Source organism: Haliaeetus leucocephalus, unplaced genomic scaffold, assembly GCF_000737465.1.
Source record: "Haliaeetus leucocephalus isolate CR32 unplaced genomic scaffold, Haliaeetus_leucocephalus-4.0 Scaffold450, whole genome shotgun sequence".
Lineage (NCBI taxonomy): Eukaryota > Metazoa > Chordata > Aves > Accipitriformes > Accipitridae > Haliaeetus > Haliaeetus leucocephalus.
In genome coordinates, this window is record NW_010972886.1 from 19279497 (window position 1) to 19285472 (window position 5976).

Consider the following 5976-nt stretch of genomic DNA (forward strand, 5'->3'; position numbering starts at 1 on the left):
TGAAGCATTTGGTTTGAAGGACAAGTAATCAGTACTGGCATCCTATGCTAAGGAAATTATTATCTCACCTGTACGTTATTTAGCAGGCAAGACTCTTTTATTTACTTTTCCCCTACCCTTTTTTCTGGGCTCAAAGTGTTATATTGACACAAGTAAGCAGAGAAGTTCTGTAATTTAATCACTGTCATTAAAATTTCAGACTCAACAGAAAAAGTAACCTTGCCTGTTCATCAAGTCCAGTGAAATTCAGGCAGCCGTATTTACAGCTGCAGCGGCGGGTTTCACCTTTCCACAAACTCTACAGCAAGAGGCAGAGTTTCTCACCACTGCCCGCCCTTGCTTACGGCAGGTAAGAAAACAGGACAGAGATTACACCCTACTGTGACTAAGGAGCTTAATGCATTAAGAGCACAGAAACGCAGGCCAACTCCCGCTTCTCCTGGCCCACGGAAGTCAAAAGATTAAAGCAAATGAGGCACATCCTGTTTTTTTATTACTTTGACTATGGTTCTGTTCGATACATTTTGTTATACACTACGGTAAGTCACTGCTCTCTGACCATCGAAATGTGATTTGTGTCATCTTTCTGATGTGAAATTTAGGAAGTAAGCATGTCTTCAAGATGACGATAAGAAAACCCGAGACCTCACAGCTAGCCTTCACTCCTCTGGACTGCTATGCTCTCACACAACGCATCTAAAGAAATTTAGAAATTGAATGAGGACGATGTGGGATGTGTACTTGCATCCTCAGGTCTTGGGTCAGTCATCCATGGCAGGGTGAGTGCATAAGGCACAAGGACCGGCAGGTTGTGGCCTCCAGGAGCCAGCACAAGGCCAGCACCTGCTGCCATGGAGCGGTCTCTAAAGGATCCTAACAGGCGCTGCCCTGGTCTCTCACGAGGTCACTCTCCACTCGCAGCAAACGGCCGGCCCCGCAGCAGGAGAGGTGTCCCTGCGCAGGCAGGCGGCTCTATTCAGGCTTCGGGCCCTCCTGAGCTTTTTCTCTGTCCGTCGGGTGGTGCTCAGGCCTTGGGCACGCCTGACATCGGGAAGAGGCACAAGCAAGCGGATGCACGGGGTGTGGGAAAACATCCCTCCTTGGAGCGCGCAGCAGTGGACCTGCAGCTTTTGCGTCTCGGAGAATTTCAGGAAGCCTCTTCCTTTCCAAGGCAAAGCTCTCTGGGGACAGCACTGCTCAGCGTCCTCCCTTCAGGCGATCTACGCCCCAGCGACTCGCTCTGGCACAAAACGCGCCGGGGATGTGTCCTGCTGCTGTTTCGTGGGCTCCTGTTAGCCGACAGCCCACGGCCCGGGCAGCTGACAGCCCAGAAGCGAGGGCAGAAAATGCGACCAAAGACCAATACTGTGCCCTTTGCTTCTGCTCCCCAGCCCCCTGCATCTCTCACAGTGTCCTAGAGGTGGCAAAGGCAGGCACTGAGCGCGAGTGGCAGGGACCAGCTGCAAGAAGAAGCAGGGGCAGTGCCTGCTTTGGGGCCATTGCTGTTGGAGTGACACTCTTACTCCTTGGAAGTACCACGCTGCTTCCGAGAGGGAAGGAACAAAACGTGTGAGCTGTGCAATTCAGGGATAGCGTGCCTGCCTGTAGCGTAAACGCATGTTAATAATTTAGGCTATTCTATTTTAGACTGGAAATGAGCTGCCCCTTACCTGTATTGCTTATATGCAATGGGTGCCTGAAATAGTAACTTCTCTAATAGCTCTCTACAGCAACAAGACCGCACATAGACAACAGGAGCTGTGAGTAGTAGGCAGGCTTTCCTGCTCAAGGCAGACACTGCAGTGACATTATTTTCAAGGTCATAATTTTCTCTTTTGCCTGTGGGGTCTTGGCTGTGCTACAACTTCCCAGAGATCTCCCCCATACTGATGTGATGCTGGTCTTCCTCCACTGGAGCCAGCAGGAGTGGGGGTCTGCCCACCGTGTTATCCAAACTCACACGCACAGCTGAAAAGGCAGATTCCTGCACAAGGGAGTGATTTATCTAAATGAATACTGAATCCATTCACACCACTGCCGTGCTTATGTTTGTATGTTCAGCTCACTTAGGATGTCACATTGTGCTGTGACCTTTAAAAATCCAATTCTGTGATAAGTGATCACTGCTTTGTCCCCTTAAATGACTACTTTAGACAGATTTTACTTCAGATCCTGAAAACTGAATGACCAAATCTCTTTCAGGAAATTATTCTACCTTTCAGAAATGCATCCTCTGACTTTCTGGGAAATTGCAACTATCATATTGTTAGAAAACACAAGTCATAGGATTTTACAAGCCATTCCCCTACACAGGCTGAAATCACTGCTGCAAGTTTACTGGGATTTCTGGTTTGCATTACACTACATCAACTCATAAATGAACCATTTGAAAAGTTGTATTTTATGATGTTTTAACTAATAGGTTAAAGGTCAGTTGCATATAATTCTGAGTTCCTAAAGGTATATATTCATTTGGATGTATTTGCTTACCTAAAACTCAGAGGAGAAACTGGTAAATGGGTTTTCACCTTGCTGATATACTGACTGCTTTTTCTTAATATAAAACGAAGGAATTTTATACCATGAAGATTAGCCAATGCATGGTCATGCGTTTACATGCAGAACAAAATACTGTCTCATGTTATATGACACATGACATGCAGAAGAAAATGCAAGTTAGAACATCCACGGTTTATCATTCAGTTTTGTACCGTGATGATTCAGCTAATGCAAAGATTTATAAAAAATAAACAGGAAAATTGTCAGAAATCTTTAGGATAACTTCAATTTTTAAAAGCTTTTATTAGACTGTGTACTTCCAAGTAATATGCACTCTGAAAGCCAGGAGAAGAAACTTTTGAGAAGCAAAGTGTCTCACCACGCCCCATATGGAAGCATCTTAATTTCTGTGAGCTTTGAAGTTTTCCTCGTCGCAGCCAAGTGGCCAAAACCCCTTCTCACAGGAATCCAGTGGATTATGTCAATGTTTGTCCCTTTACCAGCCTGCTTATTTCTTATTTCAAAAGAGCCACTAGTGATACAGGGATCAGATTTAGTCCTCATCTAAGCAGAAAGCACATTAACACTTTAACTGTAATGGCAGCAGGGTTGAATTTGGTCGCCGTGCCCTGCACTAGGCTTTTTTAACGCTGCTGGAAACAAGAAGGTGGTCTTCAAATCTCCTCTGGTTGCTTGCAGCTGGATATCACAACATGTTTGCTCACCAGTGTCAACCTTCCAACCTCCAGGTATGAATGTCCTGCTCCACAGTGAATTAACTCCTTACCATCTACATATAGCATCGGGGCACTTTTTCATCTCTGCAGCTCACTGATGCACAAGAACTGAGTTCAAATAACCTTAATTCCGTGATTAAAGCACGCAAGTAAAAAAAACCCCAAACCACTCTGATTATGCTAATGTTAAACGATGCTGACTCACTGAGCTCTTCACATGACCACATTTTCCAGGACCTAATAGGGAGAGAAAGGACTGCCCTCCCAGAGCACTGCAATTCAAGTCATGAAATCTATATTCTGTGGAGCTTCTCACGAGAAGAATTTCTGGCAAACTTTAAAACACTGAGTGCCTAAAGCTATGCAGTTAGGTGCTAAGCACCAAAATGTTTTGTTGTCACAAAAGTTATTAGACATTAGAGCAGCTCTATAATCACAATTGCTTTATCTGCAAGAACAATGATTTTTTTTTTTTAACAGAGCAGAAAAAGACAAAAACATGGAACGATCAGAAATTGCCAGAAGGTACAAACTGTAAGTTGTTGTTTTTCTAAGTCAATTAAAATAAAAGGGAAGGAAAAAAAAAGAAAAAATAAAAGAGCAAGCCAAGATTTTAGCCATGTGCTTCCTCAGCCAACTGCATATATTGATTTGTGGCAATGAAAGGGAAAAGCTGAAATGACCCAACTCGCTCTTCTCAGGAAGCTGCAGATACTCAATTTGCAACACGTGACCGAAAATTTTATACAATTGTTGAAGATTTATAACTTTTCTAGAATGAGACATTGTGTAACAGCGTTATGGGAAGAATATGCAATATGAATTACTGTAAGCCTTAAACGGGCTCCAAAACAATAGACTTAGGCAACAATGAATTCTCTGTGTCTGATTCCAAGGTCATGCATTCAAACTTTTTTGTATAAGAAAAAGGATTAATTTTTTTTTTAAATGCTGCGTGTCAGCACTATTTGTCTTCCTATGACTCCAGGAAGTGAATTCTTAAAGAGCAGCAGGAATAGCACAAGGTTTGGTGACTCTACAGGGTAGCACTACGAGACACGGCCAGTCTTTGCTCTCCACCTTCCAGAAACCAGCTGTGCTTTAAAGGGGGGAAAGCTGTGCCATGGTCACAACCATGTCGTGCCGCTCGCTTATTTATTGGTTTATTTTGCCAGGTTAATTTTCATCCACACCAGTGCCCTGATCTCTCTTGCCACGTGGCCACCCGAGGGGTGGTGTCCCTACAGTGGAGAAGCTGGGACTGTCCTTTTGCTAGCAGGACGTGTTTAGGGCTTGTTGACGTGTTGCTTTGGTGACTCCAGGCCTTCATGGAAGAAACGATCCCTGAGAGGGCTCAGAGGAAGCGAGATGTGGCCGTGATATAATTTCCAGCCCTAACAATAGTAATTCTTGTGACATTTTATTTTTCTACAATGATTCATGGCTGAAAAATAATTTCTATAAATATATGACATGTAAATTAATTCTTAAGTAATTTTGCTAAAAACTAAGAAGTACACATGCAATTTATTTCTCTGAAACACATTTTTTCTTTTTTAGGACCTCATCCTGCCTTGGAACTTATGAAAAATTTACTCTTCTACCCAGGATTTTTAGTGAGAGGATCTGAGGGCCTGTAACTGAAACCCTGCTGGCTTCTAATTCTGGGGCAAATCCTGCTTTTGTTGTGTAACTATGAATCTGCTCTGTCTTTTACCTTTCCGATGTGTCATGGGACTAAAGACAGCACTTGTTGTTTAGATATTTACAGTGCAAGCAGTTCTCAAAACCTGAAGGTTTTTGCCATTAATAAAACCAAGCGTGGCTAGACTCCAGTTCCCAACTGGCATGTCCATTTCAAACACATCGGCGCACCACCCTGCCTCTGGTATTCACACAGCTCTCCCAGCTCCGCTGCAAGTTACGGCCTAACTGTGGTGACACTGCTCAATTTAGGGTTAAACACCATGCATTGTCCTCTGAGAAAGACCATTACTCAATAGTTTCACTATGTAGGCCTGGTTACTTTGTATAAAGTATGCAGGCTTTGCCAGCCAGTATACCCAAGACCAATAAAAAGGCAACATCCTGCTCCAGAAGGCACCGGATGACTGCCAAAGCGGCATGAACTAGGGGGAAAGTAAAGGCGACAGGGAGAGATAGCGACCGCCGACTCAATTCAAGAGCTAGAAGACTTACCACCACCACCCCCCCTTGAACATGTGCTGCAGAATAAAAGAACACTGTACTTTTAATTCGAAGCAGAGAAAACCTTAGCCCAATAGAAATGGTGGCAGATAAGCGACTACCAAGAACGACTTGGGGAAGGACTTGGGAAACGGAGTGGGTGAATCTAAAACTGTATAAACTGCTTGTTTAACCGCAGGGCGTGCTGGCTTTGCGGCGTTACCCCCTCGCACCCACCTTTGCGCAAATACAAAACAAATAATGTCTCTCCCGAGTGTGTGATTATCGGCTCGTTGCGCACCGGGTGGCAAATCCGCTTTTCGGACAACGTGGCCATCGCTGTCCCGAGCCCCACACAAAGCTGGACCTTCCGCCCAGCACGGCCTTGGCACCGCCACCTTCGGTGGTCTCGCCGACCACGGGCGCTGCTGCGGGAGGGTTGTGGCCTCTGGGCCCGGACAGAAATGACCCGGCTGCTAAGCTGGAGGGCCAGAGCTGTCGCCGACAGGCCGCGGGTGGGCCCAGGGGTGCGACGGGCCCACCAGGCGCTGGC